This window comes from Zeus faber (assembly GCF_960531495.2).
Source record: "Zeus faber genome assembly, chromosome: 7".
Lineage (NCBI taxonomy): Eukaryota > Metazoa > Chordata > Actinopteri > Zeiformes > Zeidae > Zeus > Zeus faber.
The window spans coordinates 28925251-28952513 of record NC_137203.1 but is presented as its reverse complement, the minus strand read 5'-3'; positions in this window follow the sequence as shown (position 1 = coordinate 28952513).

Here is a 27263-nt window from a genome sequence, read left to right as displayed (position 1 = left end):
GAATGTGTAACCCAAGTTATTTTCTGTAGTTCTTAAGTTACAGTTTAATTTTTTTTTAGATAATCGCAGAGCAATGTAATTTACGAGGCCTCAAAACGCATCGCGAGGGCATGCACGGAGACGATTGAGCACAGAGCAGAGACGAACTTGGAGACGCAACTGCAATGGTGGCTGTATATATATATATATATATATATATATATAATATACCTAATGTGGAAAACACCGCATTGGAGACAGGAAAACTGGTGAAAACTTCTGGGGAGAGTTCCGGACGGGTGCTTTCCGAGCAAATAGACAGATTATCCTGGTGAGTTAACTGCTCTGGTTAGCTAATTAGCACTGGGTTAGCCGCTTGACATGACCTTGTTGTTGTTAGAGAAGGACTTGAGACTTAAAAAAAAGAGTCAGGATATAGTGTGTATGTGACTTGAACTGAATACGGCTCATTGTGTTAACTGTTTAGCCATTTAGCATCGAAATGAATGTGTGTATTGCTGCCTTGAAGCTATGTTAATTTGCACGTGCAGCGGCGGTTTGTGCCTTGTTAATAGCCATGGCAGTGTGTTAACTACAGGCAATATGTACAGTATGTTAGAACATGGTTAAACAAATGTAGATGTTTGGAGAAAAAAAAGGTTATTTAATTCGATGCGATGGACAGTGGAACAAAAGCATTCAGACTGTTTATATCCTTCTTGACGATCCTTCCTTTAGTGATACGCACAAGGTAAGGAAAATCCTTGAAAGCTTGCTGAATCCAGCTACTGATGTCGTGAAACCCCTTGGAATCTCCTCACCTCCTAGCGCTTATGTCACTCAGCTTGAGTCAGCTTTCGGTGTTGTGGAGGACGGAGAGGAGGTCTTTGCAGCGTTTCTCAGCTCAAACCAGAACAATGGGGAGAAACCCTCAGCATATCTGAACGGGCTCCAAACCCTTCTCACAAAAACAATTTCTACAGGGGGAGTCTCAGTTGAAAATTCAAACGAACACTTACTCAGACAGTTCTGCCGGGGCTGTTGGGATCAGAGCATCATCATAGGTCTACAGCTTGGGACCCAAAAGAGCAACCCCCCATCATTCTGTGAATTCCTCCTCATGTTGAGGGCTGAGAAAAATCGCCGTTCAGCAAAGCTAGACAATGAAAAAAAATCTAGGTGCTTCAAAAGCTATCGCACAAGCCCATCACATCTTTGACATTCCCTTCTATGATAGTGGTCCTGCCCCATTACCCACCCCAAAAGAAACCGAAGCATCGAAGCTTGAAAAGAAAGCGAATGAGCTAACTGAACAGGTAGAGAAGTTGAGCAGAGACTCACACAACCTCATTCATGAAAGCGGGCCAGCGCCAAAACCAAAACAAGGTGAAACCTTTACGCTTCAATGTAAAATAGCTGAACTAACAACACAAGTTGAGATGCTATCTCAGAGTCAAAGAGAGAGTGAGAGCAATAAGAGAAAGGAGTGCCTCGCAATTAGCGAATATAACAGGAGACCCGTAAGAGTTCCTGGAATGCCAAGAGCTTGGTTCTGTTTCAACTGTGGACAAGACAACCACATTGCTGCTCATTGTTCAAATGGACCGAACCAGACATTAGTCCGCATAAAAAATGCAGAGCTAAGAGAGGCACGTGACAAGTTCTCCGCTCAACAGACTGCTTCGCCCTTTGGTTTAAAGTTGTAGCAGCTTCTGGCATGGACACCCAGGAGCTGCGACAGCACATAACCCCGGTCCCAAGAGCTTGATTCACAGTGCTAAAACAGAAAGAAAAGTAATGACACAGACAATGGAGGCTGACAGTACAGAGCAACTCATACCTTCAGGACTTGTGGGTGACCGTGAGCTTCAGTCTCTCTTGAGGGAGTAACTTGTGAGTCAATCATGGACTCTGGTTTACAAGTAACTACAATTTCTGAGTGTTTCTATAGAAACAATCTGTCTCACCTACCCATCCGTCCTATTAATGCTCTTCTTGAATTGAAGGAGCTGGTGGACAGAATGTCCCTTATCTTGGCTACATAGAAGCTTGCATCAATTTTCCCCAACCCATCACTGGCCGGGAAGAAGAGCTGTAGGTGTTAGCACTTATAGTCCCAGAATGTTCATTTCACACTAGAACCCCACTTTTGATTGGGACTAATGTGTTATTCAGACTTTATGATCATCTACTTGAACAGGATGGCTTTAGGTTCATCCAGAAACTTTGCTTCAAAGACCTTGCAATGATCTTCCAGCATATTGCCCGCACACATGAGACAGAAAACCATGCGTATCCCGTCAAGCTGCATGGAAACTATCCCATCACCATTCCTGCGAAACAAAAGTGCTGTGTCATGGATGATGTCAGGCTGAGAAAACACTGTCAGATACAGCAGTTTTGCTTGAACCACATGAACAACATGGGCTGCCAGGTGGCGTGTTCCTTGAAGCTTCTCTGACCAACATTCCCTTTAATTCCAGAAACAAGGTCACTGTTGTGCTGTGTAACCTAAGCGAACACAATGTCATACTGCAGCCAAAATCCATTGTTGCTCAATTATGTGCAGCCCAGATCATCACCCGACTTGGACCTAAACAAAATGCACCTTATCAGGACAAGCCCATCACTGACAACCTCAAACTCAACCCTAATGACTCACCGCTATCTTAACAATAGAAAGAGCGCATCACTACCAAGCTTGAATCCATTTCAGAAATCTTCGCATTAGATGACTTGTCATACGATCACACCACTGCTGTAAAGCATCACATCAGGCTGTCTGATGAGACTCCATTTAAAGAGAGGCTGAGACCTATTCATCCCAATGGCAGAGAGGCAGTAAAGCAGCACCTCAAAGAACTGCTCGATGCAGGAATCATTCAAGAGTCAGAGAGCCCCTTTGAATCACCAATAGTCTTGGTTAGTAAGAAGAATGGCTCGATCAGGCTATGCATAGATTACAGAAAGTTAAATGCACGAACCATCAGAGATGCATATGCCCTTCCGAACATTGAAAAAACATTTGCAGCCCTCAGTGGGGCTAAATGGTTTTCCGCTATGGATCTCAAATCCGGTTATTATCAGGTGGGCATGGCTGAGGAAGATAAGCCTAAAACCGCTTTTGTGTGTCCCCTGGGATTCTTTGAATTCAATCGCATGCCACAGGGTGTCACAAATACTCCAAGCACCTTCCAACGCCTTATGGAGAAGTGTGTCGTTGACCTCCACCTTAATAAGGTGCTCGTGTTTCTCGATGATTTGATAGTTTTCTCAGACACATTGGAAGAACATGAAGTATTGCTCATGAAGGTACTGAATCGCCTCAAAGATTACGGCTTAAAACTGTCTCCAGAAAAGTGACACTTCTTTAAGACTTCTTTGAAGTACCTGGGTCATGTAGTCGATGCTCAGGGAGTCCATACTGACCCTGGCAAGGTGTCCACCTTAAGAGATTGGCCCCGCCCTTCAACAAGGAAGGAGTTGAAATGTTTTCTAGGCTTAGCTGGATACTATCAACGTTTTGTTGAGGGTTACTCCAAAATAACCAAACCCTTCAACAGCCTGACAGCAGGCTACTGTGCACCAAAGAAAAGAGGCAAAGTGTGCAAGAGAGACTGCTCCAAACCTCATGTGAGTCCAAATGTACCCCTCGGAGAGGAGTGGACTCCCGAGTGTGAAAATGCATTCAGAACTTTAATCAACAAATTGACCTCTGCACCCCATCCTTGCTTTTGCAGACCCACAACTACCGTATGTCTTGCATACCGATGCTTGTCGAGAAGGTCTAGGGGCAGCCCTCTACCAAGAGCAGGAGGGGAAGCTCAGAGCTGTGGCTTACGCTAGTCGAGGTCTTTCCAAGAGCGAACACAACTACCCCACTCACAAACTTGAGTTCTTAGCTCTTAAGTGGGCTGTTTGTGAGAAGTTTAATGACTACCTTTATGGGACAAATTTTACTGGACTTACCGACAACAATCCCCTCACGTACGTGTTAACCTCTGCCAAGCTAGATGCAGCTGGACATCGCTGGTTAGCCGCTCTCTCCTCTTTACCGGTTCTCCATCAAGTATAGAGTAGGGCATGCCAACGGCGATGCAGATGGGTTGTCCCGTCGGCCTCAAAGCCCACCTCGTGAGGATGAGGATTTTGTCAAGGAAAGAGAAAGGATTGAGGATATGAGAGACAACGGCGACAACCCTGCCTATCAATTGGTCTTACCTGAACAGTTCCGAGAAAGAGCACTTCATGGTGTACACAATGATGTTGGTCACCTCGGTTCAGAGCGTGTATTACATCTTGCCCGTGCCAGATTCTACTGGCCAGGAATGGCCAGAGCCATTGAGGAAAAATGCAAAAAGTGTGAACGATGTTTCAGGAGAAAAGCTGAGCCCCAAAAAGCTGCACCTTTGCAAAACATCTCAGTTACTTACCCCCTTGAACTCATCTCTATAGACTATCTATCTCTTGAGCTGGACAACAGAGATACGAGAAACATACTAGTTATGACAGATAATTTCACAAAGTTTGCTTTTGCAGTACCAACAAAAGATCAAAAAGCACGAACCATTGCGAAAGCCCTGTGGGAAAATGTCATTGTCCATTATGGATTTCCCAGTCGCCTGCTCAGTAACCAGGGCAGAGATTTCGAATCAAAAACCATCAAAGAACTCTCCACACTAATCGGAGCAGACAAAGTTCGCACTACCCCGTATCACCCTCGTGGAAATCCAGTGGAGCGATTTAACAGGACACTCCTGGGTATGCTAGGGACTCTTGAAGATAATGACAAGTACCATTGGAGGGCCTTTGTTAAGCCCTTGGTCCATGCGTATAACTGCACACGAAACGACACAACAGGCTTCTCGCCTTATGAGTTACATTACATTTAGCAGACGCTTTTATCCAAAGCGCTTTTATCCAAAGCGCTTTTATCCAAAGCGCTTTTATCCAAAGCGACTTACAATTATGAGTTAATGTTTGGGAGGCAGCCCAGACTGCCAATTGATCTAGTCCTTGGAATTCACCCTGGTATGGGAAAGCACAAGACCCACTCAGAGTATGTTAAAGGCCTTCGTCAGCGCCTGCAAGAAAGCTACTCGCTGGCTACAAAAAACTCCCAGAAAAAGGGTGAGAAGAACAAAGCTAGGTTTGACAGGAAAGTAAGAGCAGCAGAGCTCTTTGGGGGGGACAGAGTCTTGGTGAAGAATGTGAACATAAGAGGGAAACACAAACTCACAGACAGGTGGGAACAGAAAATCCATGTCGTTGCCAAACGGATTGGAGAGAGCCCTGTCTATGTGGTTAAACCTGAAACAGGAGAAGGACCACAGCGCACATTGCACCGAGATCTCCTTTTACCATGTGGGTTCCTTCCTGTAAAAGAAGGAGAGGATAATCATTCACACAATGATCAACCAAGAAAAATGAAACTGAGGAAGCAAGCAACAAAAGACACAGAGAGAGATGATTGTCAAGAGGATGAGTTGTACAGTGATGAGGATGAACTCCATCTTAGCACACAGGTGCCAGAGGTTATCACAAGAGGCCCTTTCTTGCAAACAGGAGGCGCTCCCAATGAGCCTCAAGCAGCCTCAGTGGTGTTAAACCCAGACATTCCTCCTTTTGAACCACAAAACTCTACACAGTCTGATAACCCAGGACATAAGTTTCAATCAGAATGTCCTCTGGATGTCCTCACCTTAGAGAGGGGCAGTGTAGTTAAACATTCTACCTCGCACTCTAGAGCCCCAGACTATGTTGTTATTGATATCCAAGAACCAGACATATCACGTATGTCACCTGTTCATGACATCACAGATCATGTCACAGCCGAACTTGTAGTTGTAGACACAGAAAATAAGACATCTGATAACCAAGTGCCCACTGAGTTGAGACGTTAGAATAGAGAGAGGCACCAACCTCGGAAGCGCACGGAGCGCATGCACGGAGACGATAGAGCACAGAGCATAGACAAACTTGGAGACGCAACTGCAATGGTGGTTTGAAAGCGATATATATATATTTACATATATATAATATACCTAATTTGGAAAACACCGCATTGGAGACAGGAAAACTGGTGAAAACTTCTGGGGAGAGTTCCGGACGGGTGCTTTCCGAGCAAATTAACTCACCAGGATTTTCCTGGTGAGTTAACTGCTCTGGTTAGCTAATTAGCACTGGGTTAGCCGCTTGACATGACCTTGTTGTTGCTAGAGTAAGTAATTGTGTGTTGGATTGCCTGAGATATGTGTGTGAGACTTAAAAAAACAGTCAGGATATAGTGTGTATGAACTGAATACGGCCGATTCTGTTAACTGTTTAGCCATTTAGAATCAAAATGAATGTGTGTATTGCTGCCTTGAAGCTAGGTTAATTTGCACGTGCAGCTGCGGTTTGTGCCTTGTTAACAGCCATGGCAGTGTGTTAACTACAGGCAATATGTACAGTATGTTAGAACATGGTTAAACAAATGTACATGTTTGGAGAAAAAAAAAGATTATTTAATTTGATGCAATGGAAAAAAAGCATTCAGACTGTTTAATAATTGCGCTGCAAACTTTTGTGCAGGCTGTGTTTTTTTTTTTTTTGAGGGTCGGACTGTTCACTGGATCCAACTGGATTCGACTGCTTCCGCCATCGTCATTGCTCCTGCATGCCATCACCTCTCGTCGGACGTCTGTCACATGGATATTGTGCTTGGGCCCAGTGATGGGAACCGTGATCATATAGATGTTAGTACTCTGCGTTGATCTCGCAGCAACCCTGGGTGCCTCCAGGTCACGGCATCCTGTGGGCAAGAGTTTATTGCCTTTTTGAACAACACCCCGTTGTCAGTTAAAAATCGTCACAGAAAAAAATGCAAATTTGAAAAGAAAAACAAGATTTGATTCACTGCTTGACACAGTTCAAGTGGCCTTTCCACAGTAGGCTGTGATATTGCTCAACCCGCAAGCCCATTTACATCATGGTATGGAGTCACTGAAGTATCCGGCGCAATCTGTTCGATAACAGCAATGTCTGGAAGGGTGTCTTGGACATAACAATGAACATAGCTGTTGTAGTGAAAATAGCTGGGCTAGTGGCGCAATGGATAACGCATCTGACTACGGATCAGGAGATTCTAGGTTCAACTCCTGGCTAGCTCCAAATGAGATTTTGGCAGGAAACTAAATCTTCATTTCAGGGAGAAATTTATTCAGACAAGTCCATTCAATTGTCTACAAAATCCTTGCCTTGGGAGACGTGAGTCATCTGAGTCACTTTCACATTTCCCTTCAAGTCAACGAAACCAGAAGAGCAAGGAGCAAATTTGCAGTGCAAGGCACATTCCACAAAGAACCCTTGCCCCAGCTGTGCCAGGATTGCTCACACCATACACCCAATGGCCTCCCAAAAGGAAAGATCACATTATGCAAACATCCCCCTCTTTACTTCTCCTGCGCCATGATCATAAAGAGGTTAGTCCTCTGCCTTGATCCCGCAGCAACTCCGGATTTCCTCCCGGTCGCGGCATCCTGTGGGCAAGAGTTTAATAGCCTTTTTGAAAAACACCCAGTTGTCAGTTAAAAATCTTCACAGAAGAAAATGCAAATTTGAAAAGAAAAACAAGATTTGATTCACTGCTTGACACAGTTCAAGTGGCCCTTCCACAGTAGGCTGTGATATTGCTCAACCCGCAAGCCCATTTACATCATGGTATGGAGTCACTGAAGTATCCGGCGCAATATGTTCGATAACACCAATGTCTGGATGGGTGTCTTGGACATATCAATGAACATAGCTGTTGTAGTGAACATACAGAAAAAAAAAGTGGCCTAATTGACAACCTTTAGCTGGGCTAGTGGCGCAATGGATAACGCATCTGACTACGGATCAGAAGATTCTAGTTTCAACTCCTGGCTAGCTCAAAATGAGATTTTGGCAGGAAACTACATGTTCATTTCAGGGAAAAATTAATTCAGACAAGTCCATTCAATTGTCTACAAAATCCTTGCCTTGGGAGACGTGAGTCATCTGAGTCGCTTTCACATTTCCCTTCAAGTCAACGAAACCAGAAGAGCAAAGAGCAAGGAGCAAATTTGCAGTGCAACACACATTCCACGAAGAACCCTTGCCCCAGCTGTGCCAGGATTGCTCACACCATACACCCAATGGCCTCCCAAAAGGAAAGATCAGATTATGCAAACATCCCCCTCTTTGCTTCTCCTGCGCCATGATCGTAAAGGGGTTAGTCCTCTGCCTTGATCCCGCAGCAACTCCGGATTTCCTCCCGGTCGCGGCATCCTGTGGGCAAGAGTTTAATAGCCTTTTTGAAAAACACCCAGTTGTCAGTTAAAAATCTTCACAGAAGAAAATGCAAATTTGAAAAGAAAAACAAGATTTGATTCACTGCTTGACACAGTTCAAGTGGCCCTTCCACAGTAGGCTGTGATATTGCTCAACCCGCAAGCCCATTTACATCATGGTATGGAGTCACTGAAGTATCCGGCGCAATATGTTCGATAACACCAATGTCTGGATGGGTGTCTTGGACATATCGATGAACATAGCTGTTGTAGTGATCATACAGAAAAAAAAATGTGGCCTAATTGACAACCTTTAGCTGGGCTAGTGGCGCAATGGATAACGCATCTGACTACGGATCAGAAGATTCTAGTTTTAACTCCTGGCTAGCTCAAAATGAGATTTTGGCAGGAAACTACATGTTCATTTCAGGGAAAAATTAATTCAGACGAGTCCATTCAATTGTCTACAAAATCCTTGCCTTGGGAGACGTGAGTCATCTGAGTCACTTTCACATTTCCCTTCAAGTCAACGAAACCAGAAGAGCAAGGAGCAAATTTGCAGTGCAAAGCACATTCCACAAAGAACCCTTGCCCCAGCTGTGCCAGGAATGCTCACACCATACACCCAATGGCCTCCCAAAAGGAAAGATCAGATTATGCAAACATCCCCCTCTTTGCTTCTCCTGCGCCATGATCGTAAAGAGGTGAGTCCTCTGCCTTGACCCCGCAGCAACTCCGGATTTCCTCCTGGTCGCGGCATCCTGTGGGCAAGAGTTTAATAGCCTTTTTGAACAACCCCCCGTTGTCAGTTAAATATTGTCACAGAAGAAAATGCAAATTTGAAAAGAAAAACAAGATTTGATTCACTGCTTGACACAGTTCAAGAGGCCCTTCCACAGTAGGCTGTGATATTGCTCAACCCGCAAGCCCTTTTACATCATGGTATGGAGTCACTGAAGTATCCGGCGCAATCTGTTCGATAACACCAATGTCTGAAAGGGTGTCTTGGACATAACAATGAACATAGCTGTTGTCGTGAACATACAGAAAAAAAATTATGGCCTGATGGGCAACCCATAGCTGGGCTAGTGGCGCAATGGATAACGCATCTGACTACGGATCAGAAGATTCTAGGTTCAACTCCTGGCTAGCTCAAAATGAGATTTTGGCAGGAAACTAAATGTTCATTTCAGGGAAAAATTTATTCAGACGAGTCCATTTAATTGTCTCCAAAATCCTTGCCTTGGGAGACGTGAGTCATCTGAGTCACTTTCACATTTCCCTTCAAGTCAATGAAACCAGAAGAGCAAGGAGCAAATTTGCAGTGCAAAGCACATTCCACAAAGAACCCTTGCCCCAGCTGTGCCAGGATTGCTCACACCATACACCCAATGGCCTCCCAAAAGGAAAGATCAGATTATGCAAACATCCCCCTCTTTGCTTCTCCTGCGCCATGATCGTAAAGAGGTTAGTCCTCTGCCTTGATCCCGCAGCAACTCCGGATTTCCTCCCGGTCGCGGCATCCTGTGGGCAAGAGTTTAATAGCCTTTTTGAAAAACACCCAGTTGTCAGTTAAAAATCTTCACAGAAGAAAATGCAAATTTGAAAAGAAAAACAAGATTTGATTCACTGCTTGACACAGTTCAAGTGGCCCTTCCACAGTAGGCTGTGATATTGCTCAACCCGCAAGCCCATTTACATCATGGTATGGAGTCACTGAAGTATCCGGCGCAATATGTTCGATAACACCAATGTCTGGATGGGTGTCTTGGACATATCAATGAACATAGCTGTTGTAGTGAACATACAGAAAAAAAAATGTGGCCTAATTGACAACCTTTAGCTGGGCTAGTGGCGCAATGGATAACGCATCTGACTACGGATCAGAAGATTCTAGTTTTAACTCCTGGCTAGCTCAAAATGAGATTTTGGCAGGAAACTACATGTTCATTTCAGGGAAAAATTAATTCAGACGAGTCCATTCAATTGTCTACAAAATCCTTGCCTTGGGAGACGTGAGTCATCTGAGTCGCTTTCACATTTCCCTTCAAGTCAACGAAACCAGAAGAGCAAAGAGCAAGGAGCAAATTTGCAGTGCAACACACATTCCACGAAGAACCCTTACCCCAGCTGTGCCAGGATTGCTCACACTGTACACCCAATGGCCTCCCAAAAGAACAAATCAATTTATACCTTTTTTTTTTTTTTTTTTTAATATTCCATCTAACTTGCCAGCAATCCCATATGGTCTAGCGGTCAGGATTCCTGGTTTTCACCCAGGCGGCCCGGGTTCAACTCCCGGTATGGGAACACAGCCGCTACCACTTTAACCCGACACTGTGGCTGAAAATCTCCCCGAATTGAATTATTTTAAAAAAGCACAAAAGTAATTTGCAACCTCAATACAAATTGTTGGCCTGGATAAATTGATCTGATCACTGTCTCATGTCCAGATAGTGAAAACAATGCTAAATGTTGGTGATGTTTCTTCCTAGCTCAAGATCAGGATTGGGTTGGAAGTCAAGTGTAAAACTACAAAGTCCAGTAAGTTGTCTACATAATCATTGCATTGGGAAGCTGTGAATCTCTTTAACATTTCCCTTCAAGTAAACAAAACCAGATGAGTGAGTAGCAAATATACAGAGTAAAGCACACGCCATGAAGATCCCTTTCCCCAGCTCTGCCATGATTGCTCACATCATACACCCAACGGCCTGCCGAAAGGAAAGATCAGGTTATGCAAACATCCCCCTCTTTGCTTCTCCTGCGCCATGTTCGCATAGATGTTAGTACTCTGCGTTGATCCCGCAGCAACCCTGGGTTCCTCCAGGTCACGGCATCCTGTGGGCAAGAGTTTAATAGCCTTTTTGAACAACCCCCCGTTGTCAGTTAAAAATCGTCAGAGAAAAAAATGCAAATTTGAAAAGAAAAACAAGATTTGATTCACTGCTTGACACAGTTCAAGTGGCCCTTCCACAGTAGGCTGTGATATTGCTCAACCCGCAAGCCCATTTACATCATGGTATGGAGTCACTGAAGTATCCGGCGCAATCTGTTCGATAACACCAATGTCTGAAAGGGTGTCTTGGACATAACAATGAACATCGCTGTTGTAGTGATCATACAGAATAAAGATTGTGGCCTGATGGGCACCCATAGCTGGGCTAGTGGCGCAATGGATAACGCATCTGACTACGGATCAGAAGATTCTAGGTTCAACTCCTGGCTAGCTCAAAACGAGATTTTGGCAGGAAACTAAATGTTCATTTCAGGGAAAAATTTATTCAGAAAAGTCCATTCAATTGTCTACAAAATCCTTGCCTTGGGAGACGTGAGTCATCTGAGTCACTTTCACATTTCCCTTCAAGTCAACGAAACCAGAAGAGCAATTCCTCAAACAAGAGGAAATAACCCTGGCCAGGGGAATTGACTCAAAATAAAATTATATGAATAAAGATGAAAAAGAAGAAAGTAAAGTGAAAAAAGAGATAAAAGTTAAAAGCCTAGAAGTAAGATGAAAAATATGAAAAGTGAAAGAGAGATAAAAGTTAAAAGCCTAAAGTAAGATGAAAAGTGAAAAAGAGATAAAAGTTAAAAGCCTAAAGTGAGATGAAAAAGATAAAGTCAAATAAAAAGAGTTACAAGTTAAAGGCTAAAGATGAAAAATAAAGTTTGAGCTAAAGTAAGATGAAAAGGATAAAGTGAAATAAAAACAGTTACAAGTTAAAGGCTCAAAAGATGAAAAAATAAAGTTTGTAAAGAAAAGTGAGGAAAAACAGGGCAGAACCTGCTCTGGAGAACTAGTGAACATGCATGATGAGAGAATCTGATTAAAAAGAATTTGTTAAAAGTGTGGCCAAAGTAAAATTTTAAAAGTCTGAAGAAAAGTATAAATGAGTCGACCTAAAACATAAAGCTAAGCGCTGTTAAAGTCTCTGGGGATTAGATGTTCTGCTGGTCAGACATACCTTTTTCTTTTTTTCTTTTTGTGTGTGTGAGTGTGAAAGTGCCGCGGCTGCAGAGGTAGAAGAGCTTTGTGTAATGTTTTGTGTATGTGTAAGTGGTATATATAATATATGTGTTATTAATAGGTATACATATGTGGTGAGCAGTTGAATAATACATAAAGAAAAACATTTCTTGCCCCTTTAGTGATAAATATATATGAGCCTGTATACGGACTTTGTAAAGTTGATAAAAATATATGAGCCTTTCTTTAAGGACTTTTGATAAATATATATGAGCCTTTTTCTTTAAGGACGTTTGATAAATATATATGAGCCTTTTTTCCAAGGACGTTTGTGCATTTGATAAAGGATATGAACCTTTACAGGACTTTATATATTTGATAACAAAATGAGCCTTCTGAAGGACTAGAGCCACAGTCTGCCTACACATACATGTACACATCCAGAAAAGAAAAGAAAATCTCCTGCTCTGAATTGGAAGTGGGATTTGTGATTTGTTTGATTGGCGTGTGGGTTTTTTCTTTTTCTTTTTAGTGCTTGGGGTGTGTGTGGCGGTGATTTCTGTGAATCCTGTCTGTTTAAAAGAGCAGATGGTCTTGTTGGGGTGAAGGGAGACTCTGGTTCTTGATGCAAGAAAAGAGGTTTTGTGTTTCGACTGCTGAGAGAAAACAGCTTTGATTTACGAGTGCGTGTAACTGCATTGAGCTGGGCTGTCCCTACGGGAGCCAAAACAGGATGTTCACTCGCTGACGACCAGTCCATACTGGAAGTCTTTGCTAAACATAAGAGGTGGAGCAAGGGGTGGTGCTTCACACAACAGTGGAATTTAGTTAACTCCTCCTGACAAGAGGGGCTGGTGAGCCCCCTCTCTACTCTTTTCTCTCAGTAGTTAGAAGAAAGAATAAAAAGGATAAAATACAATTAAATAGATAAATAGAATAAAAATAATTAAATAAAATAAAAATAAATAGATAAAAAGAATAAAAATAACTAATTAAAGGTGATATCAGATTGACTAATATACTCTTTGGACTTTAAATGCATTGCATGATTAAAAGTAACCATTGCTTTATTTCAAGTGTGCGCAAAATAAAAAGCTGATAATGTATGTCACACTGAATTGTATCACAGTGTGTATAAGAATTTAGAGTGAGCCTAAGGCATTGAACTCTTCTGTCGTTCTTTTTCTTTCTTTCTTTCTCTCTTTTACTATGCTGAGTGAAAGCTGGGGAAAGACAGAAAAGATGGAATCTGGCATCCGGCAGATCTTCACAGACACTGAGGCTTGCGGATGACAACGTTCTGGAATCCTGAATCCATCCAAATCAATTAAAGGCCAGTACGGTTTTATCCACAAACTCTTTCAACAGACCTCACCTGCATTTACCTATATACCTATAAATATTAGTTATAATAAATGTGTTTAGCTTGTTTTCACATATGGGTTTGTAGTAGTTCTTTTTCATAAATTGCATTTGCAATTATTTAGTGAGAGACTTGGCAACGGACTGACCAATTAAGGCATTTGCCTAATTAATAGGGTATTATTGACTGATTGATTGATTGATCATGTGGAAAAGCTGATTTGATTTAAATACTGTTGAGTTCTGTGAATATTGGTTTCATTATCTGGGTATGATTTATCTATGCTGTTTTGAGAATGAACACTGATGTAATTTTGATAATTGAACATAAATGAGTGTGATCAGATGCATCAGATGGTGAACAAGTGAATTGGCTTTCACAAGTGGGAAGCGATTGGTCTCCTTTGGGGTTGGCAAATTCAGCTGTTGTTGGTTGAGTGTGATTACACAGTGCTTTATAAAGACATTTTTTAAATAATTCAATTTGATTTACAATAAAAGAAAATAAGAGAGTCATTAGGATGTCAAAAATGGATACTAAAATTACAAAAGTAATCACTCCTATTGATGTAGTGCAAAAGAACAATCCCCTTATTAAAGATATTGCAAAAATATCAGGAAAATGGAGCAAGCGTTGGCCGGACATTGAACAACCATGGCCAGTTGAAGGAACTCTTAACCCGGATGTGATTAAAACAATGCAGGTGCTTGTGTCCACATATAAAGTAAATCAAAAGAAAGGCAAGAAAGGGAAGAGACGCACGGAGAAAAGACAAACAGAACTTGGCGTTCTGCAACTGTTTGCAAAGGAGGGACAGACATGGTTCGAAGCTGCAAAGGAAAAAAGAGAACAAAGTAGACAAGAAATAAAGAAGAATGAAAAGGAAACAGAAAAATTGATGGAGAAGATTACCACGCCCTTCTCACATACAGCATCTTTACAGAAGCCCCCGCCTTATGAGAAGGAGGTGAAGTTTACTGATGTTTATCCCCAGCTCCCAGTGATTACACAGGAAGGCAACTATCTCTGCAAAGATGAAGATGAGCAAATAATAGAAATGGGCAAGGCTACAACAACCATAAAGATGTATCCAAGCTCCAACAATACCAAGAGAAGGAACCGTCTGGGAAGCCAACAACGAGTCAGAAGTCTGGAAATAGGAGAAAAGATTGGGAGTGACTCTGACGAAGCTATTGGAGGATACGACCCAGCAGTCAGACGGATGTTGGCTAAAGCAGAGAAAAAGGGAGATCGACCAGTGAGGAAAATGTCACCAGGAACGGACGACACGGATGAAAGTGAACAGGGTGAAAGCGATGAAGAATCGGAGAAAGAAGGTCCTTCCTGTTTTCAACCATTAGCAGCCAGCACTGTGGTAGGAGATGACAGACGCATGATTTTAAGAGAGATTGAGAGGAGTATAGACAGATGCCTGGAGGACATAAGTGACTCCACCTGTCCAGAAGTTCAACAAGTATTGGAAAGGCAATTACACGAATTGCAAATAACAGAGAAGAAACTCCAGAAGAAAAAGCCTCAAAAGCCAGACACGTTGAGGTATGGGTTACGTCCAAGAAAAGGAAAGAGACCCAACAAAATGTGTCCAGTGATAATTCGAGGACAAAATTTAGAATACAAGCCTTGGCAGAATACAGATATGTCTAACATACTTGAAAAGTTACCCACTCTTCAAGATGGAGCACATCCATGGATCTCAAAGCTGGAAGAGGTTTTGGTGGGAACACAGCCTGCCATGGGAGATATTAAGAGACTTCTGGCTAGCCTCATTGGAGTCCCAGCTATGGAAGAGATCCTGCAGACGGCAGGCCTTAACAGATACGTGGCAACTGCTGTATATGACCCAGAATTGTTTGCTGCAAGCAGAGGTCGAATGTGGAGAGCTTTGAAAGATGCTTTTCCAACAAACGTACACCCGGACAACATCTTTATCGAGGCATTGGGCCCACAGGAAAATCCAAGAGCTTATGTGTCAAGAACTCATCAAGTGTGGAGAAATGTCACAGGAAATGATCCAGAACTGAATCAAATGGAGAAATCGATTCTCCGAGCTAAAATACAGAAGGGGCTGCCTCTACAAGTGAGGAGCAAATTGGCCGAAGTGGTTGGTCTTGGAAGCATGACCAAAAGTGTTTATACGGACCACATAGCACATCAAGTGGAGCTATATCGGAAAAAGGAGCATGACCAGAAGGAACAGGACCAGGAGACTCTCAGAAAACTCAACCAAATACAGTTGGTGGATAACAAGAAGAAGGAAAAGAAACAAGCTGTGGTTATGCAGAGCCAGTCACAATCAAATCAAGTACCACCCCAACCACAGCAAGAACAGATTCAGGTTCTACCACCTGTGGTCCCCACTGTCTCCTTTCCACAGCCAGTTTTTGACCAACCACAAACATGGAGAGGAAGAGGCCAAGGAAATTTAGGAAGAGGAAGAGGAGGAAATTTCCAACAGTCTCAAGGAGCGTGTCATAATTGTGGACAACAAGGTCATTTTGTACGTGACTGCTACAGGTTCAGAGGAGGCTTCAGAGGAGGCTTCAGAGGAGGCTACAGAGGACAACCACAGCCACCCAGAGGACCAGCGAACCCTTACAGGGGTCCGGAACCTGGTTTCTAGGGGTGCCCAGAAGACTCGAAAGGGAGGTGTCAGCTGGTAGTATCAGGGCCGGAGCAAGATCCAAAAATAGAGGTGAAAATAAATGATAAGTCATTGGAAGTAATGGCAGATTGCGGAGCAGCTTTCACCTGTGTTCGGCCTGAAGATGCTATACATCTCCCCATGTCTGACCAATTGGTACGGACAATCGGGTTTGAGGGTGTGAAACAGCTGATTCCTCTCACAAAACCAATTGAGCTCTGCTGTAGAAATCGGAAAATCACACTACCTATTTTGGTGTCAGAACATACGCCCATTGCACTCTTGGGAAGAGATGCTATGTGCAAACTAAATTGCACAATACGGTGTACACCGGACGGCTGTCTGGTGGATGTGCCACCTGATGTCTACCACCAATTATTTAGCGCACTAGAGACCGAGACTTCTTCAGTATATTGGATTGGAAATCTTAGTCCAGAGCTATTAGAGCCAGCCAAGATGTGGGAGAAGTTCATTGTGGCAAATATGCCTGATGCTAAGCCCCCTGAGTATCCACATCACTGCACGTTGAAATATTTCAAGAAAACTGACCAATTGGATCCAGAAGAATGGTTGAGTAGTCAACCGAAGCATGTTCAGCTGACCTCATGCTGCATAATTGTGGGACCACAAGGAGCAGCTATGAAGATAAACATCAATGAATATCTTGAGAAAGAGTTTGACATTGTGAAAAGTGTGCCACATGTGACTTTAATGGTGGCTGAAGGATTTGAGCAGAAGCAAATAGGAGAAATGATGGCAGAAGCTGAGGAAGCCATTTTTTCACCAATAAAGGAGAATCTTGATATCTGGATAAGTGAAGAACAGAAGTTCATGAAAATCATGATTTCAGCTCAAGGACAAGGACAACCACAAGTGATACAGATGACACATGAGTCAATGTTCAGCGCTAAATTGGACTCAGACAGCATGAGAGAGGAGATGCTGCAACAAATTCCAGAATGTTTGTGGTCACGACATAGTACGGACATCGGACTTGTGAAGTCAGCCCAACCGGTGAGAGTTGAACTGAGACCAGGAACCAAACCTCCTTGGAAGAACCAATATCCACTAAAGGAGGAGGTAATCAAAGGGATTGAACCACAAATTGAAGGACTGTTAAAAGCAGGTGTAGTGGAAATATGTTTGGATCCTCAGAGCAATACACCTATATTGCCTTTAAAGAAACCAGATGAGTCCTATCGCTTGGTACATGATTTAAGAGCGATAAATGAAGTGGTGCAGGATTTTCCAGCAGATGTACCAGATCCACATACCTTGTTAGCCCAAATCCCTCCAGAGGCTACACACTTCACAGTGTTGGATTTGTGTGGAGCATTTTTCAGTGTTCCACTGAGCGAAGAAAGTCAAGGATTGTTTGGGTTCACGTACAAAGGACAAACCTTCAAGTACAAGAGGCTCCCTCAAGGATTCAAACACAGCCCTCACATTTTCAATAAAGTATTGCAGGATGACTTGGCTGGAATTGATCAGATCTTGAAAAGTACTGTCATTCAGTATGTGGACGACATCGTCATCTGCTCACCGGATAAGGAAACATGCCATGAGGATTCAATCAAACTGTTACAGCAATTGGCAGACAAAGGTCACAAGGCCTCTCAGAAGAAGCTACAGTATTGTCAAGAAAAAGTTGTTTATTTGGGTCAAACAATAACCCATGGACACAGAAGCATCTCTGAGAGTCATTTGGAAGCCATTCGAACGGCACCAAAGCCTAGAACAGTCAGAGAGATGATGACATTTCTTGGCATTGCGGGATATTCTTCAGCCTGGGTAGAAGATTATGCCTGCCTAACAGGACCTTTGAGAGCCATGATAAAAGAGACTGGGAATGCTCAACTCCATTGTAACCTCACCTGGACCCAGGAAGGTCTTATGGCATTTGAAACGATCAAACAGAGGCTACAAGAAGCTCCTGCGCTAGCGCTGCCAGACTACTCTAAGAACTTTTTGCTGTATGTGGCCACGTCCACTGGAGGCAAATATGCATGTGCAGTTCTTTGTCAGCCAACAGGTACAGGGACAAGTCCTCAACCTGTGTCGTATTATTCTACTGCCTATTCAGAAGTAGAATCGGGGCTACCACTGTGCTACAGAGCAATGGTGGGAGTTTATCTAATGTATGAGAAAGCATCATCAGTAACTATGGGTTACCCAGTGACAATTCTTACCCATCATAGTCTCAGAAATCTTTTGAACTTCGGTAAATGTACATTGACTATGTCTAGGCTAAGAGACTATCATAGGCTCTTAGAGCAGGAAGATGTCACCTTAGTAAGGTGCGTCACGGTAAATCCAGCTGATAATTTACCAACACCAGAGGATGGGGAGCCACATGATTGTATTCAGGAAGTAGAGAGATATGCAAAGCTCAGATCAGACTTGCAAGCTTTCCCACTTCATGTGTCAGATGTGGAGTATTGGACTGACGGGTCCTGCTTTCGAATAGGAGACACATTGAGTGCTGGTTATGCAGTAGTCAAAGCCCAGGGAACTGAATTTGTTGTTGAGAAAGCAGAAGTAATACCACAACCTGCTTCTGCACAGCTTGCTGAGCTTGTGGGCCTGACTGAAGCTTGTCTATTGGCCGAAGGCAAGCGAGTGACAATATATACAGATTCGGCATATGCACATAATGTGTGTCATTTATTTGGATCAGTATGGAAAAATCGAGGATTTAAGAAAACCGATGGTTCTCCGATACAGCATCATGCCCAAATAATGAAATTGTTGCATGCAATGATGAAACCAAAGGAAATAGCTGTAGCTAAGTGTGCAGCACACAAAATGGACACGTCAAGGGTCACACAAGGTAACAAAGCGGCTGATGAGGCTGCTAAAGCAGTTACAGGAGCAAACAAAGCAGGCAAGGTTCTTCTGGTCACTCATGAAGTGGATTTGGAAGATAAAATCACGCTCAGAGATGTGATCTCGATGCAAGAAGCGGCGTCCGCCATCGATAAACAATTATGGTTGGACCGAGGGGCCACACAAGATTCTACTGGTCTGTGGAGAAATCATGAAGGACTGATGGTAGCACCCCCTGACCTACTAGGTCTGATGATTCAGGAAGCACATGGGTTAGCCCATGTTGCAAGGGGGGAGGTAAGGAGAAAGATCACGAAAGAGTATGGTTTTTGGGCACCGTACTTGCTTGAGCAAATTGATTATGTCATAGGCAGATGCACAATCTGTCTTAAAAATAACGTCCGGAGGGGTGTGTTGAGTCCACCCGGTCACATTCCAACTCCGACAGGTCCTATGCGTGAGTTGGTTGTGGATTTTGTTGACATGATAAGACCAATAGGAGGTAAAAGATACATGTTAGTCGTCGTGGATAGATTTTCACGGTGGCCTGAGGCATGTCCAACCAAGCGTAAAGATGCTCAGTCGGTTGCCAAGTTCTTGTGTCGTGAGGTCATAAGCAGGTGGGGACTTCCAGATCGGATATCCTCAGATAATGGGAAAGAGTTCGTGGATAGAACAGTAAAATTAATTCTGCAAAAATTGGGAATTAAACAACGTTTAGGAGCTGTTTATCATCCACAAAGCCAAGGAGTTTGTGAGAAAATGAATGGTGTGCTGAAAAATCGCATTGTTAAAATCTGTCAGCACACAGGTCTGAATTGGGTAGAGGCGCTTCCGTTGGCATTAATGGTGTGCCGTTCAAGTGGGCTCCGTGATTTGCGCATGACACCCCATGAGTTAGCCACGGGTAGACGGATGCCAACACCATGTTTGCGCACAAGTGGAAAGGGTCCAAGCTTAGCCCTTTTAGAAGATGAAATACGAGTGTATGTTAACTACATGGCTACACTGCATAAGAAAATACACACATATGTCTCTGACAGGCAAAAACAAGAGGAGGTGCTAGAGAGACTTGATGAGCAAAAGAGGAACGCGGTGCAACCTGGAGACAAGGTATTCGTGAAAGTGTTTAGGAGGAAATGGTTTAACGAACGCCGCGAAGGACCATTCAAAGTTGTTCGCAGTACAGGAACTGCGGTTCAGGTTGAAGGTTCTCCTACATGGTACCATTTATCGCATTGTGTTAGAGCGCCAAACGAAGAGGCGCCACGATCCCTGAGCAGAAATGTTGAAAGCTCAAGAGAGCCAACAGAAGCTGCTGAAACAACAGAGGTTCATGAGGACCTCAGAGGTCAAGACCCAGAAGAAGGGATTGGCGATGATGTGGGTGTGCTTAATGTTGATGAGCACACTTTTGATGATCCCAGGGATGAATTGTCAGTCCCTGAGCAAGAAAGACACTTCAGGGACATTGATTTACAACATGTCCCAGACACAACAGAGTCTAATCCCAGAGAAAATGAATTGTCAAAGACTCCAGAGGGCTGTGACACCTCTCCAGGAAAGTGTACCAACCCAGTTGGACCCAGGAGTCCAAGACAATCTCGAAAAAGGGTTAAACCAAAACGATACGAGGACTAGAGTTGAAGTGATTTTGGGAAAGTCAGTTCAGCTGCCATGTCAGTGTACCAAAGAAAATTATGAAAAAGGGGAAGTTCAAGTCCAGTGGGAAGATAACCATGGGAAGGTAATTGACTTGTCGGGAACGTCACCGCTACAGAAGTATGTGTTGCTAAATGATCGAAGAAGGCTGAAGATGAAGGATGACTGTAGTCTTTATCTACGTAGACCCCAGATTGAAGATCAAGGAGACTACAAGTGTTCTTATTTTGATCCTAAATTTGTGATTGTGAGAGAGGATGGAGTGCAAAGAAAGCCTGACTACAGATATAAAATTGTGACTCTTGTGATTTTGAATGAAAGTAAAATTGTAGAGCCCACAGTTTTTGAAAAAATAGGAAAATTAATAACTGAAGTATCAACTCCCCCACCAACTGAAGAGACAAAGCAGACGTCTGCCTTGTTAGGTTTGAAACTCACCAATGTTACAGAGGAATTGCAGTTAACTACTGCTGTGCCTCAGATGATTCCAACAACTTCAATTTCAGTGAATACTGTGATTAGAACTAAATTAGGAAATACAGCTAACCTTCCATGTAAATGTAGTAAATGGAATACTGGTGGAAATATCTCCCCCAAATGGAAAAATGCGCGCGGTGAAGACATAGTGCTAGCAGTACCTGAGGTTAGCAGTGTGCCTAGCAATCAACGAAAGTTTGTGTTGATGAATGACAGGAGAGGGGTTAAAGTTAAAAATGACTGTTCACTAGTAGTACATAATGTACTATGGGAAGATCAAGGAGAATATACATGCACATATTTGGATCCAGAGTTTAAATACGTCCCAAGACAAAATTATTGGGAAGCGGGATACAGAACTCGTAAGATAATGCTGGTAGTAAAAGGTCTGGTTACTAAAGAAGTAAGCATGATTGCTAATGAAACCCAAAAACAACTAGTCACACCAAGGGTGACTGTTGGACCAAGGACATCTACTTCCTTAGCTCGGGGAATAACTAGTAGTATTAACGTATCATTGTCAGTTACCACTCTAGCCCCAACAGTGGCAGAAAATGATGTTACTACTACGATGATGACAACTTCTACTTCTGTAACTCTCGGTAATCATACAAGAGAGGTTGTGAGGATGAGATCCACCACCTATAAAACACTGATGACTTCTTTGGTATCTAAAATGTCTGTAGATAAGACACTGACAACTGTCGCTACATCCCCATCATCTGAGAAGTGGATAAATATAACTCAGAAGACTATGGCGAAGTTGGAAATTAAGTTAAATAATAGCAAGGAGAGCTCTGTAATTAGAGAGCCAATTGCTGAGGAGATTGATAGTAATTCAGGAGAAAAAGCTCAGATGACGATGACAAAAGTGGTCAATGATTTTCTTGAACCTGAGTGGACATCAGAAGACATGACTGATCATCTTCATGCTTTAAAGAAGCGAGAAACCCAGTGGAAAGCATATGGGTTTGATTCCTCGGCGATGCAAATAACAGACCCATGGGCTAAGAGAAATCTGTGGTTCCAACAGATAACTCACTCCGTTAGAATAACTACTAATTCCAATTGTCCGTGTGTAGTGAAAGTTCCAGCTCCGGGCACATGGCCATCAATTCTAGAGACAGTACCGGAACCTTTGACGTCTGAATGTCAAAGTAATGCATTATCGTGGCTGCTATTCAGACAAAAAGCAGCCAATGATGTATGGATGGCTCTGTCGGTTAAGCTATTTAGACCTGAACGTAAGTGTTCCTGGTTGAGAGAATTGCCATATTTAAATCTTCTTGATAAGTATGAAGATACAGAGAACAGCAACACCTGAAGCGATGGAAGTGACACCTGCAAAAGGTATGGACTGCTTTTGTTCTAATGACACTCATGAAGGAGATGGTATGTTTATGGGGATATCAGAATGTGAAATCTACATGATGGAATTTGGAAAAGGTATAGAAAGAACAACTGGTGAAATTTATAGAGTGACCTTTCATGCGCCAAATAGTCGTCTCAGTAAAACATTGAGCGTAAAGAATCAAACTTTACCGGGTAATGTGACTATAGGAACATTCAAAGATATTTGGTGGGTATGTGGAGATAAAGCATACTTATTTCTGCCGTATGGATGGACTGGATGTTGCTATATGGCACAGTTGAAACTTCCTTATGATGTTTTTGTCCTCCAGAAGGGACAAAAGACAGATGAGGGTGATTCTGCAAAGACTGCCAAAAGTAGGAAGAAAAGAGAGTTGGCACAATTTCACAATTTGGAGTCTTATCATTGGAGGATATCTTTAGGAGAAAAATGGGCTATAGGATTGTTTCCATGGTACGGGGTTACATTCTTAGCTGATCATATTGATAATATCACGTATACTCTACAAGGGTTTGCAAATGAGACCATAAGAGGTTTTGATTATTTGTCAAACGCACAGAGGAGTCATCGATTGACGTTGATGAAACACGACATGGCTCTTGATTATATTTTGGCCAAACAAGGTGGCCTTTGCGTGGCTTTAAATCTAACCGGAGATGACTGTTATATGTTGATTCCTGATGGCTCTGACAATATGACTAACATCATAGATGCGTTAAAACATATACGGGATGCGTTTGGGCCATCAAAAGGAGCTGGGTGGTCAGCTAATGCTTGGCTGCAAGACAAATTAGGACCATTAGGAGCTATAGTAGCTCAGGTTATGGGAGCTGCTCTTTTATCACTGTGTGTGATGTTTTGTTTTTGTACGGTGGTGTTGACCTTTGCTAAGGCCATGATATTGAGATGGGTAGGAGTTGTAATGCCGGGAGAAAGTGTTCAGATGCCTCTCTTGGGTGGTAAGGACGTCGGGGAAGATGAGGAGGAAATAGTGATAAAAGAGGAGCTAACAGTAGCAGAGAAATACCCATTTTGAATATCTGATTCCATCATTTACTCAACACTATTGTTAACAAGGGAAATACATGGACAAAGGGGGGAAAAGGAAAAAGTTAATCATATGTTGGAATAATGTTAAAGTATAATGCAAAAGTGAAATTATTATACTGTATTTGATGTTTGTGCAAGATACTGGCTGGTGATTCTTTCTTTCAGGACCAGTCAGAGGATGGCTGTGTCCAGAGATCCTAACTGCCTAATGGACTTGAACATTCAAACATGGACACTCGAAAATGGACGGCGGACCCTGAATGAAGACATCATGATCAGGAGTGTCGAGTGAAATATCATTAAAAGTTGATGGTGTTAAAAAGCAACAGTTTAATACATACATGTGTGTCCTGAATGTTTTTATAATATTGGAGTTTGTTTACTACAATGTAATCTGTATTATTGATGAATATCCTGTACTCTATGCTAGATATTTTTAGCAAGACATATTACTTTGATTTGCTATTGTTTTCTTTGAGTTGTCTGTAGTAGGATGAAGTGAATACATTGGGACCTCAGGTATTTTCTTTTTTTGCGGTTTTTGAGGGACATTGGTGTTAGGCAGGGAAAGGTCCACTGGAAGGTCCGATGGGTTGACCAGCCTGACTTTGGACAAATTTTTTGATTTATTTCTGAGGCTCTTAATGTATGCATTTATATGTAACATCCTATACAGTAGTCTAAACCCTTCGTCTTTTTCTGTTAATTGATTTGGAGTACCTTAGGTGGTTGCCTGGGGCAGAGGGACCGTGAGAGAATTTTCCTGTCTTGATTGATTGATGGATGTTCTAAGAAATGAAGCTGCCGGATGGGTTTTTCGCTCTCACACTCCACAAATTTGCTGTATTGCTATGACAAAGCATGGTCAGAGGGGTATATTATAACCAATTGTGTTTGTTATTAAGTGATTTCTGTTAAGCCAATCAACATCGTATGTTCAATTACTCTTCTCTCTGTCGAGACTTTGTGTAGTCTCGAAGGGGGGAATATGAGGTGTCTGGAAGGTTTGAGGTGAATAGGTTACTGAGCTCCCAAAGCTGAGATATAGTGCGGTCATAATATTAACTATGTTAGTATTAGATTTATTGCCTCGATGTCATACGAAGAACGAAAACAACAATGGGTCTATTGAGAGGTCCTATGGGAGAGGAATTTTGTTGATTCTTCCAGCTCGACCAGAGGAGGAAAGGTTTACATTTAGGACAGGATATAGGCTGAGCGGCACCTATGGATTGGAACCAGATGTGGTATGTTATCTTTGTACAGCTTTAAAAGCGAATGCAGAGCGTCACTTGGCAGAGATTCCATCCGGCTCGGGTCTCTCCCAGGACATCCATGGCAAGTCTGGTTTGATGCTGATTTGTGTAATAAAACTATTATTTTATTCAAGTCAGTGTCAGCGGTCACTCCTTCATTCTTCAGCACATCACACCCATCAAGAAACTAAACTACATAGTGAACATACAGAAAAAAAAATGTGGCCTAATTGACAACCCATAGCTGGACTAGTGGCGCAATGGATAACGCATCTGACTACGGATCAGAAGATTCTAGTTTTAACTCCTGGCTAGCTCAAAATGAGATTTTGGCAGGAAACTACATGTTCATTTCAGGGAAAAATTTATTCAGACGAGTCCATTTAATTGTCTCCAAAATCCTTGCCTTGGGAGACGTGAGTCATCTGAGTCACTTTCACATTTCCCTTCAAGTAAACAAAACCAGATGAGTGAGTAGCAAATATACAGAGTAAAGCACACGCCATGAAGATCCCTTTCCCCAGCTCTGCCATGATTGCTCACATCATACACCCAACGGCCTGCCAAAAGGAAAGATCAGGTTATGCAAACATCCCCCTCTTTGCTTCTCCTGCGCCATGTTCGCATAGATGTTAGTACTCTGCGTTGATCCCGCAGCAACCCTGGGTTCCTCCAGGTCACGGCATCCTGTGGGCAAGAGTTTAATAGCCTTTTTGAACAACCCCCCGTTGTCAGTTAAAAATCGTCAGAGAAAAAAATGCAAATTTGAAAAGAAAAACAAGATTTGATTAACTGCTTGACACAGTTCAAGTGGCCCTTCCACAGTAGGCTGTGATATTGCTCAACCCGCAAGCCCATTTACATCATGGTATGGAGTCACTGAAGTATCCGGCGCAATCTGTTCGATAACACCAATGTCTGAAAGGGTGTCTTGGACATAACAATGAACATAGCTGTTGTAGTGATCATACAGAATAAAGATTGTGGCCTGATGGGCACCCATAGCTGGGCTAGTGGCGCAATGGATAACGCATCTGACTACGGATCAGAAGATTCTAGGTTCAACTCCTGGCTAGCTCAAAACGAGATTTTGGCAGGAAACTACATGTTCATTTCAGGGAAAAATTTATTCAGAAAAGTCCATTCAATTGTCTACAAAATCCTTGCCTTGGGAGACGTGAGTCATCTGAGTCACTTTCACATTTCCCTTCAATTCAACGAAACCAGAAGAGCAAGGAGCAAGTTTGCAGTGCAACACACATTCCACGAAGAACCCTTGCCCCAGCTGTGCCAGGATTGCTCACACCATACACCCAATGGCCTCCCAAAAGGAAAGATCAGATTATGCAAACATCCTCCTCTTTGCTTCTCCTGCGCCATGTTCGTAAAGAGGTGAGTCCTCTGCCTTGATCCCGCAGCAACTCCGGATTTCCTCCCGGTCGCGGCATCCTGTCGGCAAGAGTTTAATAGCCTTTTTGAAAAACACCCAGTTGTCAGTTAAAAATCTTCACAGAAGCAAATGCAAATTTGAAAAGAAAAACAAGATTTGATTCACTGCTTGACACAGTTCAAGTGGCCCTTCCACAGTAGGCTGTGATATTGCTCAACCCGCAAGCCCTTTTACATCATGGTATGGAGTCACTGAAGTATCCGGCGCAATATGTTCGATAACTCCAATGTCTGGGTGGGTGTCTTGGACATTACAATGAACATAGCTGTTGTAGTGAACATACAGAAAAAAATTGTGGCCTAATTGACAACCCATAGCTGGGCTAGTGGCGCAATGGATAACGCATCTGACTACGGATCAGAAGATTCTAGGTTCAACTCCTGGCTAGCTCAAAATGAGATTTTGGCAGGAAACTAAATGTTCATTTCAGGGAAAAATTAATTCAGACGAGTCCATTCAATTGTCTACAAAATCCTTGCCTTGGGAGACGTGAGTCATCTGAGTCGCTTTCACATTTCCCTTCAAGTCAACGAAACCAGAAGAGCAAAGAGCAAGGAGCAAATTTGCAGTGCAACACACATTTCACGAAGAACCCTTACCCCAGCTGTGCCAGGATTGCTCACACTGTACACCCAATGGCCTCCCAAAAGAACAAATCAATTTATACCTTTTTTTTTTTTTTTTTTAAATATTCCATCTAACTTGCCAGCAATCCCATATGGTCTAGCGGTCAGGATTCTTGGTTTTCACCCAGGCGGCCCGGGTTCAACTCCCGTTATGGGAACACAGCCGCTACCTCTTTAACCCGACACTGTGGCTGAAAATCTCCCCGAATTGAATTATTTTAAAAAAGCACAAAAGTAATTTGCAACCTCAATACAAATTGTTGGCCTGGATAAATTGAT